Source organism: Heteronotia binoei, chromosome 1 (assembly GCF_032191835.1).
Source record: "Heteronotia binoei isolate CCM8104 ecotype False Entrance Well chromosome 1, APGP_CSIRO_Hbin_v1, whole genome shotgun sequence".
Classification (NCBI taxonomy): Eukaryota; Metazoa; Chordata; class Lepidosauria; order Squamata; family Gekkonidae; genus Heteronotia; species Heteronotia binoei.
The window spans coordinates 105,765,108-105,780,109 of NC_083223.1; positions in this window are offsets into that span (position 1 = coordinate 105,765,108).

A 15,002-nucleotide genomic window follows, 5' to 3' on the forward strand; every position below is an offset into this window, starting at 1 on the left:
CAGAGCAGTTCCTTGTGTTACAGTAGAAGAAGTAATAGCCTACCTTACAGTGGAATAAGTTCTTCCACCTCAAGAGCCTTCCTCTAGACTAAGGGGTTGTTTGGTTGGAGAAAGACCCTCTTGAGTTTGAGAAAGGCTGCATGGGCTGGCAAAAAGCTTCTGATTTTGTTTGACGGAGTGGTAGGTTATGTGTCATTTTAGATACAAACCACTACAATTTGGTGTAATGGTTAAGTGTGCAGACTCTTATCTGGGAGAACGGGGTTTGATTCCCCACTCCTCCACTTGCAGCTGCTGGAATGACCTTGAATCAGCTATAGCTCTCACAGAGCTGACCTTGAAAGGGCAGCTTCTGTGAGAGCACTCTCAGCCTCACCTACCTCACCTGGTGTCTGTTGTGGGGGAGATTGTAAGCTACTCTGAGACTCTGAAGGGTAGGGTATAAATCCAATGTCATCTTCTTCATTTATGGAGCCTTTGCCTTCCATCTTTGCTGGACTGTGGTTTTGAAGTATTGTATGATGAGGTTGCTTTCAGTCTATATTCCAGTCCCATACTACTCATAGGATTGTTGTATAATATTGTTTAGACTTTTCTGGTAACCAATTGCAATATATTAATTTAAAAAATTTCTAGTTGGTGAAATATAATAATATAGAAATTGTAAAATAATAGATGCTCCTTGAAATTGTAATTGCTTAATTGTCTAAGTGCCAGATAGTTGCAGTTTTACTTGTATTTTGCGAGCTACTAAATAAGCCATGGCTGACATTATCTGGTCCTATAACAGTGATGTCCCAGGCTAACCAGATCTTATTGGATCACAGAAGCTATGCAGGGCTGGCCCTGGTTAGTCCTTGGATGGGAGACCAAACTCCAGGGTTGCTGTGCAGAAGCAGGCAATGGCATACCACCTCTGTCCATCTTTTTCCTTGAAAACCCTGTGGTATCACCATAAGTTGTAAGCCAAAATGCCCTCAAAAAAGGTTGGGGAATTGACAGGTGGGCACCTTCGGCTTAAGAAAAAGGATCCAGAATCTATGTATACAGGATTCCACTTCCAGAAATTATTTACCAAGGACACTGTTGCTAAATTTACCAAGGACACTAATTAAGTAAAACAATTAAAAAATTATTGTAGAAAAATATAGAGTACACATACAAGGTAATGAATACATACAACACACATACAGTCCTAATAAAAATAGAGAGAAATGCATAGAGGTAACATAAGGATGGTCAAACAGGGTGATAATTACCGATCGTAGTCTTCAAGGAAGGCTCCAATGGCGACCAACGAGGACTAGCGGGGAGGGGACGCTCAACTGATCAGGAATCAGGGATGTATCTAGACAGCGGAACTGGGGTACTGCTAGATGCACACATGTGGGTAGCTGGACCACAGTTTACAAGGACTACCTTGAGCCCTTAAGGGATGGGAGGTACAGTGGTGGATGACAGTGGTCAGCTGGTACATGACCTCAGAAAAAGGGGAGGCTCCACAATGACCATAAGGGCTGGACTTATGCGGCAGCCAATAGCCAGTTTATTGGGGGCACCTGATTGGATGCCCATACCTGGCCAATGAGCAGGCTTGGCTCTGGTTACCTGATTGGACTTCCAGGTAACACTGGGCCAAGGGAAAGGCTCCAGGATGACCATTAAGGGAAAGAATGGGAGAAATGATTGGGGTGGGGGTGATTAAAACTATCAAACTTATCTAAAAAGATGACAATAGATGGCCAAATTGCTACCTAAGGTAACACCCGGTCTATACAAAGACACTTGGCTCTAGGTGAAGATGTTCTTCCTCTTCTTCATCTCTCTACTGGCACCAGTCTTTGTCTTGGGTTCCATTGGACAAAGGCTTAGGCAGTCTGGCAGGATCCACGCCTAAGATAAGCTTGATGGCTTTATGCATAGGTGACATCTGTTGAGTACGTGAGCCTCCCGCTTCGCTGTGATGGAGTCTGGCACTGCAGGAAGATAGCTGCTGGTGCTCTTAGCCTCCCAAGATGGATTCTATGGTCAAGGCTGGAAACCTCTTGCCTGGACAGTTCCTGGCGGCGCAACTTCTTCCGCTACAAAGGCCGAGATGGGGATCACACAGAGTGATTGGAAACCATTTGTTCTCCTGGTTAGCACTCTTCCGGAGACAAGGAGTGCTGCTGCAACGCTGTGGCTTTTAGTACTCATATAAGTCCCTTCTTGTCGGTAGATAAAATCCATGTTCTCCTGGCAGATGTGTGTTTGGCAACCAAACGGGTGACTACGATGTTCTGGAATTAGGGGTCTTTTTCTCACAAAGTCATCTGTGACTTGATTGCACTTTTCACTGCTGCTGTAAAAGTGTTGCTGGGGCACAGCTGCAATCTGGGCATGATTCATGTTCTGGTTTCTGGATTATTATATTTGTTAGAGAGTCAGTTGTTGAGGACATGTATTTATTCCAGGCATCTTTTTGCTCTCTTGCCCAAGGTGGGAGCATAGCGCATCTGCTATATGAGGCAGCCATCCTCACGAACACATCTCCCTGTTCAATGTATTTCTGGATCCAGGATTCAAATACAAGGCAGAGCTATAAGTAGCATGGTCCCTTGACCAGCAAGTAATTAGCACTGTCAGAGCTGGGAGCATACAGCATCTGCTATTTGGCGTGGAGACTTTCAGACCCCTGTGGCACCTATTTCTATATCCAGTACTCAAATGCAAGACAGAGCTATGTCACTCATGTAGCATGGTCGGCTTACATGGAAATACCTTTATAACAGAGCTTCCTCATTCATGTTGCTGGAAGGGTTAAATGGCAAATAGACCATCAAAGATGCTTTTAATGGGAATAAATACAGAAGTAAATAGAACTCCCTTCTCCACTTAAGTGAATGTCTGTCAGTCAGTTAGTTTATTATGATCCAACATCAGAAATCAGCTCTTCAGGAAACCTGAAGTGAATGTAGAGGTTCTTTGTTATTAAGGGAACTCTGTCTAGAAGAAGAAATTGGATTTATACTCTGCCCTTCATTCTGAATCTCAGAGTCTCAGAGTGGCTTACAATCTGCTTTACCTTCTTCCCCCAGAACAAACACCCTGTGAGGTAAGTGGGGCTTGTTGAAATTTGCAGTGTTCTAATTTCTAGTCATTATAGGGTTAATACTGTTTACCTGTTTCCCTATTGTCTGCCTGACCCAGGAAGAAAAACTTGGCTCCCTGCCAGTAGAAAGAAAGCCCTGGAAAGATTGTTTACATATCTGTGTTAATTGGTCAGTTAGTCAGGTGACTTAGAATAATAGAATCATAGAGTTGGAAGGGACCTTCAGGGTCATCTAGTCCAACCCCCTGCACAATGCAGGAAACTCACAAATACTGCCCCCTAAATTCACAGGATCTTTATTGCTGTCAGATGGCCATCTAGCCTCTGCTTAAAAACCCCCAAGGAAGAAGAGCCCACCACCTCCCAAGGAAGCCTGTTCCACTGAGAAACCACTCTAACGGTCAGGAAGTTCTTCCTAATGTTGAGCCAGAAATTCTTTTGATTTAATTTCAACCCAATGGTTCTGGTCCTACCTTCTGGGCCCACAGAAAACAATTCCACACCATCCTCTGTATGACAGCCCTTCAAGTACTTGAATATGGTGATCATATCACCTCTCAGCTGCCTCCTCTCCAGGCTAAACATGTCCAGCTCCTTCAACCTTTCTTCACAGGACTTGGTCTCCAGACCTCTCACCATCTTCATCACCCTCCTCTGGACCCACTCCAGCTTGTCTATATGCTTCTTAAAATATGGTGCCCAAAACTGAACACAATACTCCAGGTGAGGTCTTACCAGAGCAGAGTAAAGGGATATCATCACTTCACGTGATCTGGACACTATACTTCTGTTGATACAGCCCAAAATTGCATTTGCCTTTTTAGCCACTGCATCACACTGTTGACTCATGTTCAGCGAATGATCCACTAAGACCCCTAGATCCTTTTCACACATACTACTGTTAAGACAAGTCTCCCCCATCCTATAACCATGCATTGGATTTTTCCTACCTAAATGCAGAACATTACATTTATCCCCTATTAAAATTCATTTTATTGGTTTTAGCCCAGTTTTCCAGTCTGTCAAGACCGTCCTGTATCCTGTTTCTGTCTTCTACTGTGTTTGCAACCCCTCCCGATTTAGTATCATCTGCAAATTTAATAAGCATTCCTCTATTTCTTCATCCAAATCATTTATAAAGATGTTGAACAAAACAGGTCCCAGGACAGATCCTTGAGGCACTCCACTTGTCACTCCTCTCCAAGAGGATGAGGAACCATTCACAAGCACTCTTTGGGTGCGATCTGTCAACCAGTTACAGATCCACCTAACGGTAACAGGATCCAATCCACATTTTACTGACTAGGATAGTATGTGGAACCAAGCTAAACAATGTCTACAGCATTCCCTTGATCCAGCAAGGTAGTCACTTTCTCAAAAAAGGAGATCAGGTTAGTCTGACATGACTTGTTCTTGAGAAGCCCATGCTGGCTCTTAGTAATCACAGACATCCTTTCTAAATGTTCCAAGACTGACTGTTTGATGACTTGTTCTAAAACCTTTCCAGGTATAGACGTCAAGCTGATGGGTTGGTAGTTACCTGGATCCTCCTTTTCCCCCTTCTTGAAGATGGGGACAACATTCGCCCGCCTCCAATCTTTTGGCACCTCTCCTGTTCTTCAAGACTTTTAAAAAATAATAGCTCAGAAATTACATCCACAAGCTCTTTTAGAACTCTTGGATGCAGTTCATCTGACTCCGAGGAATTAGTTTCTCTACAAGCACTGGTGATTTGTTTATATTCATCCTTGGTTATAAGGCCCTCCTTCTAATTCCTAAAGGAGTCTTTTTTATTTCTCAAGTCTTTAGAGAGCTGCTTATGGAGCCACCTCAGCTTCTTTAGGCTTCTTCCATTTTTTCTTCCCATAGGAATCATCTGTGATTGCGCTTTCAGTATTTTGCTTTTAAGAAATTCCCACCCCTCTTGAACCTCCTTCTTCCTAAGTATTTCTGACCATGGGATTTTACCCAGCGTAGTTCTAAGTTTATCGAAGTTTGCCTTTCTAAAGTCCAACTTTTAAGTCTGACTACATATAGCTTTTTCCTTCCCTAAGACTGTAAATTCCAAAATCACATGGTCACTGCTGCCCAGGGTGCCCACTGTTTCCACTTTTTCAATCAATTCTTCCTTGTTGGTGAGAATCAAGTCCAAGATAGCAGATCCCCTTGTTTCCTTCTTCACTTTCTGGAAAAGGAAGTTGTCAGCAAGACAAGTCAGGAATCTATTTGACCTTTCATTTTTAACAGAGTTTGGACTTCCAACAGATGTCCGGGTAATTGAAATCTCCCATGATCACTGTGTCCTTTCTCTTGGAGAACTCTGCAAGTTCTCTGTAGGAATATCTCATCCAAGTCCTCTGCCTGGCTTGGTGGTCTATAGCAAACCCCCACCATAATATCACTGTTATTTCTTACTCCTTTTATTTTTACCCAGAGACTTTCTGCCATGCTCAGATTCACATATCTTCTCACAAGTATATACCTCCTTCACATACACTGCTCTGTTTCCGCCCTTTCTCATTTGTCTTTCCCATTTAAATAAGTTGTATCCCTGAATCCTAATATTCCAGTTGTGAGTGTCATCCCACCAAGTTTCAGTAAGACCAATTATGTCATAGTCTCCTTCCTGTATTAAGACTTCCAGTTCCTCCTGTTTGTTTCCCATACTCTGTGCATTAATGTAGAGACATCGGAGTCCATGCTTTATTTATTTATTTATTGGATTTATATGTCGCCCTTCCCGCCGAAGCAGGCTCACAACTATCAAAACTAAAACAATAAAACAATAAATAAACATTGGAGTTTTGACAATTAAGTTGATAATAACAATTAAATAGTTTAAAACAATTTAAAACAGTTTTGGTGCTAGTATTAATTATGTATCCTGCGGGTTTAGTTTCCATACATACCTGCAAGTTAACATTACCTATTGTATGTGCCACTCTCTGCAAAGCTTTAGTGTTCTTATCCCCAGTTTCTGGCATCAAATGAGGCTTTGAATTATTGTCTCACTCCCCCCTACAATTTAATTTAAAGCCCTCCTTATTAGCTTAGCAAGGCTGTTACCAAACACCGTTTTTCCTATCATTTTAAGGTGCAAACCATTTCCCAATAGAAGACCACCGTCTCATAAGCGTAAACCATGATCCAGAAATCCTAATCTTTCCTGATGACACCATTGACATAGCCATTCATTTATTTGAAGTATTCTTCTTTCTCATTCAACAGGAAGAATTGACGAGAACATAACCTGTGCTCCCATCTCCTTCACCTTCTGACCCAGAGCCAAATAATCTTTTCTAATATATTCATGCAGATGGACAGTGTCATTCGTTCCCACATGGATCAGCAACAAAGGATACTAATCTGTGGGCTTGATAAGTCTTCCAGTCCTTTCTGTCACATCCTGGATGCGTGCACCCCGCAGACAGCAGATCTCTCAGGAGGACAAGTCTGGTCAGCACAGTTTGGGCTCCACACCTCTGAGCAAGGAGTCTCCAGTTACCACCACCCTCCTCTTCCTATTTTTGGGAGCAGAAGCTTTAGGCTTCTTATCCACAGGATTCTGAGAAACTTTCTTCAAGCTTTGTGGAGGCTGGGGAAGTAGCCCTTGTTCCAGGGCTACTTCCAGGACTTGTTCCAGGACTTCTTTATCCAGGCAGGCAGAAGTCAAGAAGAAGGAGGAAGTCTATCATTAGCCGTGTGTCTTTCATTGTATTAGGATGTAGCTCTTAGAGTTTGTTATTTTCTATCTCAGTTCCCCCATCCCTGTAGAAATAAGCTTATGTTTTTACTTTTATACAAAAGGCTTTCTAATCCCATTTTGATCCAATGATCCATTCAACTGTTTGAGATATAGAAATTGTATTTCAAAAAGAAAAAAAACCTCTAACAGGGCGGAGAGAGCTCTCACAGAAGCTTCCCTTTCAAGGACAGCTCCGCTAAAGCGATGGCTGACCCAAGGCCATTCCAGCAGCTGCAAAAGGAGGAGTGGAGAATCAAAACCAGTTCTCCCAGATAAGATTCTGCACACCTAACCACTACACCAAACAGGCACTTAACCACTACACCAAACTGGTCTAGGGTGCCTTTTTTACTTTTCCCCTATGTATTTAACCTATACATATATCTTTATTTTCCTATATATTTAATCACCAAACTCAAACATTGCCAATATTTTTGAAACTAGAAAATGTTTGCTAATTATTTTCTTTTTGCAGTATATATGCAAACCAATGTTCCCTCTAAGCTGCAGAGTCTTGTGAGCAAAGATTCTACTTGGTGAGCTACTGCCATTAAAAGTTGTGAGCTATTGCATAAATCATTGTGTTCTGGGGTCATCCTTCCTGAGCTAAGACAAAAATGTGTGAGCTGAAGGCTAAAAATCTGTGAGCTAGCTCATGCTAACTCAGCTTAGAGGGAACACTGATGCAAACCCTTTCTAACCCTAGATTGCTTTCATGTAGATGTTTCAGAGCACTCACATGATGCTGAGCCCTAATCATCCCCTTGCTGGGTTCTTCTCTTTTTGCTCCAGTCTTTTCCAAATCTGGCTTAATCTTTCTGGGAAGGTCCCAGTCAAAGCACATTTCCATTTCAGCACCACATATATGAGAAGATTCATATATTTTTAAGATCGTACCCACATTGGTGCCACTTTCACTGCCTCACCCTTCCCTGACCATACCACCACCAGAGGACTTTTAAAAGAGCATTTAAAAAACTGGCAGTTGTTATTGTACTATGGCATTATAATGTTATATCAATCTATTAAACCACAACCTCCCAGTTCGTCTAAATTCCTAGATTTCATTTAAGTCTCATGTACTTTTTGTTGCAATATTCAGACAAAGGTATAAACTTCCACATCGTGCTGATAACTGCAAATGTCTCAGCAGTAGCAATGACAAAGAAATAGAAAATCTAGGCTATGCAGATGCATCCCTAGGAAGCTTTATTTACAGTCCTTACCTTCCGAGTGGCTTCAGATCTGGCGATAAGGCTCTTCTGCTCCCCAGAATATTCTGGCTTACTAATGGATAGCTGTCACTGTCACCAGTGAGGCAAACTATTTATAGTACTTGCAGAGCTGTAATGAATGTATGTAGCATTTTTATCAAGTTCCAGTCAGATCTTTGAACTATGGACTACACCCTCATAAAAAATTGCATAAGCTGCTATTTGCAAACACCTTTACCACCAGTGTTACAAGGAGTGCCTGCTACACTGGAGCAATTGTGAAACACTGACTTTACTGCAAGCTTTACTCTCCATCCTAGTTCCAAATCTGACACAGTATACTCTTCAACAAACCAATATATTCAACCTGAACAACAAAGAATTATTTTTAGGCTCTCAAGCAAAACCAATTGAACTTATGTTACACAGAGTGATAAGATTCAGATATGGTAGAATGCATTATTTTTAGAGCCCAAAGCAATGCATGAGAGCAATTATATCCCTATTATAATAGTTTTATTTGTATAGTAATGGCTCAATGTTTGCTGTATTAGTTTGATGAATATCGGAAAATAAGAGTCAAAAATAGTGGTTGAGTTTTGAAGGCGCATGCATTGTGAAAACTGCACAATTTATTCACGTTCAGAGTGGGTTGAGTGGAATAAAGGGTGTGTGGAGGGCCATTATTGACTTTTGCCCAGGGCCCTAAAATCACCAAGACTTTCCCTGAAGACTGTATTAATGGAATGCACACAACCCAACCCAAGACGAAGATCAAAGTGTCCAGTGGAATCTTTGCTTCTGCACAAGCCACACCAATGTCAAAAATCTTCTACAAATTGGTAAAAGGCCTTTGGCTGAGGTGGGCACCAGGACTTCAGCTGAAGTGACAAATGTCCATCAGATCTGGGCTCCTCTGCGATGTGGAAATGTGTTCAATGACTGTTTAGACTCCACTGAATGAGTTTCTCACCATAGTATACTCTACAAGGTGATCATATTTAGTCATCTGATGCCCTAACCAAGACTGTTTTAAAGCCTTTTAAAACTATTTTAACCTATTTGTTGTATACCTTGATCACATCCCTTATGAATATACAGTGGAGGTGAAGAATAGGTTTTAGGAACTAGAGTTGATAGACAGAGTGCCTGAAGAACTATGGACGGAGGTTCATGACATTGTACAGAAGGCAGCAATCAGCACCATCCCAAAGAAAAAGAAGCACAAGAAAACAAATTGGCTTTCTGATGAGGCTTTACAAATAGCTGAGGAAAGAAGAAAAGCGAAAGGCAAAGGTGAAAAGGAAAGATTCACCCAATCATACAACACTGAATGCAGAGAACAGCAGAGAGAGATAAGGAGGCCTTCCTGGAGGAACAAAGCAAAGCAATAGAGGAAAATAATAGAATGGGAAGGACAAGAGATCTCTTCAAGAAAATTGGAGAAATCCAGGGAACGTTTTGTGCAAAAATGGCCATGATAAAGGACAAAAACAGTAGGGACCTAACTGAAGTAGATTAGGAAGAGGTGGCAAGAATACACAGAAGAATTATACAAGAAGGATCTCAATGCCCTTGACAACCATGACAGTGAAATTGCTGATCATGAACCAGACATCCTGGAGCGTGAAGTCAAATGGGCCTTAGAAAGCATTACTAACAACAAAGTGAGTGGAGATGACGATATCCCAGTTGAACTATTCAAAGTCCTAAAAGACGATGCTGTTAAAGTGATGCATAATTATGTCAGCAAATTTGGAAAATGCAACAGTCACCACAGGATTGGAAAAGGTCAGTTTATATTCTAATCCCAAACAAGGGTAATGCCAAGGAATGTTCAAACTATTGCACCATTGCACTCATTTCACATGCCAGCAAAGTCATATTAAAGATCCTACAAGATAGGCTTCAGCAGTATGTAGATCGGGAACTACCAGAAGTTCAAGCTGAGTTTCGGAGAGGTAGAGGAACTAGAGATCAAATTGCCAACATTCACTGGATTATGGAAAAAGCACAGGAGTATCAGAAAAACATCTATTTCTGCTTCATTGACAGATTAACAATCAGATATATGGTATCCTACTCTCATAATCGCGGCCACTTTGTATTCACTTGGTGTGACTTCATTATGTCAGTTTGCTTTCCTGGAATACTGTGTAATGATTAATGTAATCGCCTCATTTTCTCCACCCCGTGCCTCTTCTGGCTTAGGGTAAAGGCTAGGGCTCAGCATGAACCGGGGACATGGAAGTTCGTTGGAGGTTAAGGGCTTTCACAAACCACCAACCATGAACCTCCACCAAACTCCTCCATTGGATGAACTGGTTTGTAGTTTGTCCTGTTTGTAGTTCATCCCTGTCCCCAGTGAGCTCTGAAGGCATTCAAATGCCTCCTGTGCTCACTTTCCATTGCACATGGTCAGTTTCAGCAGACTGAAACTGACCAGCTCTCCCTGCTCTTCCTTTCCCCAGCCAGAGCTCTGGTTGAGGAAGCAAAAGGGAGGCAGCTTAAAAGCCTTCCTGAACTGTTTTTGCTTCCCCTGTCGGCCTCCTGCTGTGGGCCTTCTGGGAAAGTGAAGGAGAGGCAGAGCGGGCCAGTTTCACTCCCCTCAGCTTGAAGCACAGGGGAGTGAAACTGCCCACTCTACCTTCCATTCCATTCCCCAGATGACCTGCCATGGCAGGCTGACTGGGGACACTAGACAGCAGCTGCATGGCTGGAGGAGGAAGGGGGAGGCAGTTAATGAAACCCCCCTTTCTTCTCCAGCTGGCCTGTAGCAGCCACATGGCTGGGGGAGAGAGGGAGAGGTATTTTAATACCACCTCTCCTCTCTCCCTTCTCCAGCCAGGACTGGGAATTGCCTGGCAGCCAAGGCATGATTTCTCCATTGTATGCTATGCTTTAAAACCCTTCTCTGGAATAGCGCCACAGTGGTGTTGCACAGTTTCTCCATTCTATCCTATGGCTCCATAGACTACAATGGAGAGACAAACCCCTTCTCTCTTCCCTACCCCAGCCAGCTGGCTGATGGTGGACAGCCCAGCTGAATCTGTGAAACAGCTGATCCTGTGGGGCTCAGCTGTGGCTCCGATGGAAGGCAGCTTGAACTGCCTTCTCTCTGAAGATCAACTTCCCCAGGAGCCAAGTGGCATCTGGGGAAGACAATTCAAGCTACCTTTCCTTGCCTTCCCCAGATGCCCCATAGCCATGGAATGCAGGCACTTAAAGTTGCCTTCCCTTGCATCCCCTAGGCACACCACAGCTGGAACTTGGAGGAAAGGCAGTTCAAAATGCCTTCCTATGCCTTCCCCTTGCGCCCTGCAGCTGCGGGAAGCCAGTCTCAGGAGGGAAGGCATCATAAACTGCCTTCCCTAGACACCCTGCAGCCAGCCATGGAATGCCTGGGGACACCAAGGCTTGGAGGGAAGGCAGTTTAAATTGCCTTCCCTTGCATTTCCTGGTGCTTCACAGCCCCACAGCCATGGGATGCCTGGGGAAGCTGAGGCTTGGAGAGAAGGGAGTTTAAACTGCAGGATGCCTGCTGAAGTCCATCCCAGGAAGGAAAGTAGTTTAAACTGCCTTCCCTTGCCTTTCCTGGTACTCCAACAGCTGCGGGGCACCTGGGGAACCAAAGGCTTGGAGGGAAGGCACAAACCCTCCCCAAACCTTCTCCTGAATCCCAAACAAAAATGTACTCCCAAACAAAAGTGTACTGGCTTGGCACTTCATGGACAGTAAGGTCTATGTAAAGTAATCACTACTTAGGGGTGTCAAATTCATTTGTTATGAGAGACAGATCTGACATGAATGAGACCTTGTCGGGTCAGGCTGGACCATGTGTGTCATAAAATGCAATGCCAGGTAGTGGAAGTAGAAGCTTTATAAAGGACACAGACAAACATAATTAAACATTGTTTTAAAAATTTAAAGCATGTTTAAAATATTAGCATGCTTTCAATATTTTATTCAACAGTCTCTGACAAGTGACACCTCTTGTTCTGAATTACTGCATCAAAATCTGGAGACAATGTGCGGTAGCAATCTTGAGTATGCTGTTCAAGTATTGTTTAGGTGTGTATCTGTAAGTTGCAAACATACTTTTGCTTTATTGACATTCATTACAGATATCTCATGGACAATGCTTTGAGCCTAAGACCCAGAGGAAACATGAAATGGCTGGGCATAGTGAACTTTTGTACGTAAGTTGCTTTTTGTGCTAGTCAAGAACATGTGAAGGCACCATGACACAGACTGAGAGCTATCTGTTTGTCTACAAAATCACAGTCTTCACCAGAGAAATAACTACAAGAATACAGTGCAAGAATACAGAGACAGCAATGTATAGTGGCTAGTATCAGCCTATGTGTATGGGAAGCCTAGGTTAAAATTCCCAGTCTACAAAGGAAGTGTGGTGGGTGAACTTGGTCTGGACACACACCCTCAGCCTAATCAACCTCACTGATTTATTGTTATTCATCATCTGAATAGTTCACATTGCTTTCCTACTGGGAAAGACTGAATCATGCAGGCATGAATACAGAGAAAAGGTAGAGTCAAAACTCATTTGCACCCAGGAAAGTCCTGGCATAAGAAGCCAACAAAACACACACACATGCACTCTCTTGAAGGCCTGATAGGAGTCCTCTGGGGGCCTGATCCAGCCCCTAGGCTGCACATTTGACACCCCTGCACTACATAATCTTTTATACTCAATCACCTTTGTGACTAGGCTTGCCAATCCCCAGGTCCAAGCGGGGGTTCTTCCGCTTTCCCAGGCTACTACCCGCCCCCAGTCAGCTGGCCAGTGGGGGGAAGCCCCACCCCCAGAGGACTATGTGCCTTTGGAAGCTTCAGTTTCCGATTGAAAGCCTTCCTTTTGGAATGGTGTGTCTGTGTTACTTTGAAGAAGTTGGCAGCAACTCATGAGTAGAGATGCCAATCCGTTGCCAGAAACAGAGGGGGGGGGAGGGAAACGTCTGCTGAGCACTTCATTATTCCCTATGTAGAGATCGATTCTCATAGGATATAATGGAGAATTGATCTGGAGGTTTCGGGGGCTCTGGGAGAGCTGTTTTTTGGGGCAGAGGCACCAAAGTTTCAGTATAGTATCTAGTGCCTCTCCCCAAACTACCCCCCAAGTTTCAAAACGATTGGACCATGGGGTCCAATTCTATGAGCCCCAAAAGAAGGTGCCCCTATCTTTCATTATTTCCTATGGAAGGAAGACATTTAAAAAGGTGTGCTGTCCCTTTAAATGTGATGGCCAGAACTCCCTTGGAGTTCAATTGTGAGGAAAATCCCCCTTACAGAACATCATGATTACCAGCTTGGTTGCCAGAGCACCTGGAGAAGTGACTCGCACACGTCTGGCCAGAGAGTGTGGGTAAACCTATCCAGGGGCAAAAGGGACTTATGTAGTACAAGCAGCCTTATCGCTTCAAAGGCACTGTAGACCGGTACAAGAGTGCCCACCAGGAGAACAGATGGCTTCCCGTCATTCTGTATGACGTCCATCCCAGCATTGGAGCGAAGGAAACTGTGCTGCCAGGAGCTATCCAGGCGAACAGTTATGAAGTTCTGACCATGGAATCCACCGTGGAGGGCTAACACCATGCAGCTATCTTCCTACCAGGCTCGACTCTATTCCAGCGAAGCGGACGGCTCACGTACACACCAGATGTCACCTTTGGCCTACAAGCAACCTACCCACCCCAGGAATGGTTAATCGTCCAACCGCCACCTTCTTTGTTTAATGGAACTCTAGACAAAGACTGGTGTCCAAAAGAAGACAGAAGAAGAGGAAGACCATCTTCAGCCAGAGGCGAGCTCCTTTGTGTAAACTGGGTGTTACCTAGGCCATGATTTGACTCCCTTTTAGATATTGTCACCCTTTTAGATACGTAAGTCTATTTAGTCTTAATTATCCCCCACCCAGTAATCACGTCTATTATTCTCCCCAACTGTCACTTTGGAGCCTCCGCCTGGTCCGTTTAAACTTGAAAGTTCTCTCAGGTATCCAGGATCCAGGCAAGTCCATTGGTCAAGAGCGGGCACCCAACTAGGTGCCACCAATGACCTTTCTATTGGTTGTCACAGTAGTCCAGCCCTTATGGTCACTGCGAAACCTCCCCTTTTTGTGAGGTCACGCACCAGCTGACCTCCTTTCTCCTCCCTCGTACCTCCCATTCCCTAAGGGCTCAAGAGAGTCCTTATAATCTGTGGTCTAGCTACCCACAGGTGTGCTTCTAGCAGTATCCCAACTTCCGCTGCATAGATCCATCCCCGATTCCTGATCAGTTTCGGGTCCTTCTCTCACTTCCTCACTTGTCGCCATTGGAGCCTTCCTTGAAGACTACGATAGGTAAATATCGCCCTGTTTGTCTACCCATGTGTTCCTCTATCTATCTATATTTCCTAGGACTGAATGTCTGATTCTATGAGTATTTTATCTTGTATGGAAGCCTATATGTTTCTTAATAAAATTTAATTGATTTTACTAAATTAGAGTCCCTAATATTCTTAAGCATTACTTTTCTGGGCAGTTAATCTTGTATACACAGGTAAAAGATCCTGAGTGAGCCAGGTGCCCACCTGACTAATTCCCCAACCTCATTTTGTGGGCATTTTGGCTTACACAATTATGCTTGTCACACCCTTGTTCCTGGCTCTGCCCCCAATATCTCCTGGCTCCACCCCCAAAGTCCCCAGATATTTCTTGAATTGGAATTGGCAACCCTATTTGCAACTGATTCCAATAAAAATAAAGTCAAAATAAAACAATTTCATTCTAGTATAGCTGAGCTGGTGCCACCTGTTACAGTCATCCATTATGAAGTGGATAACATCTTGGATTTATCCCCAGATTCCAATCTCTGTTCTCTCATGAAATGCTGACCCTGGACCAGGACACTCTTCTCAGAATAACCTACATCTCAGGATCAAATTCTTTTAG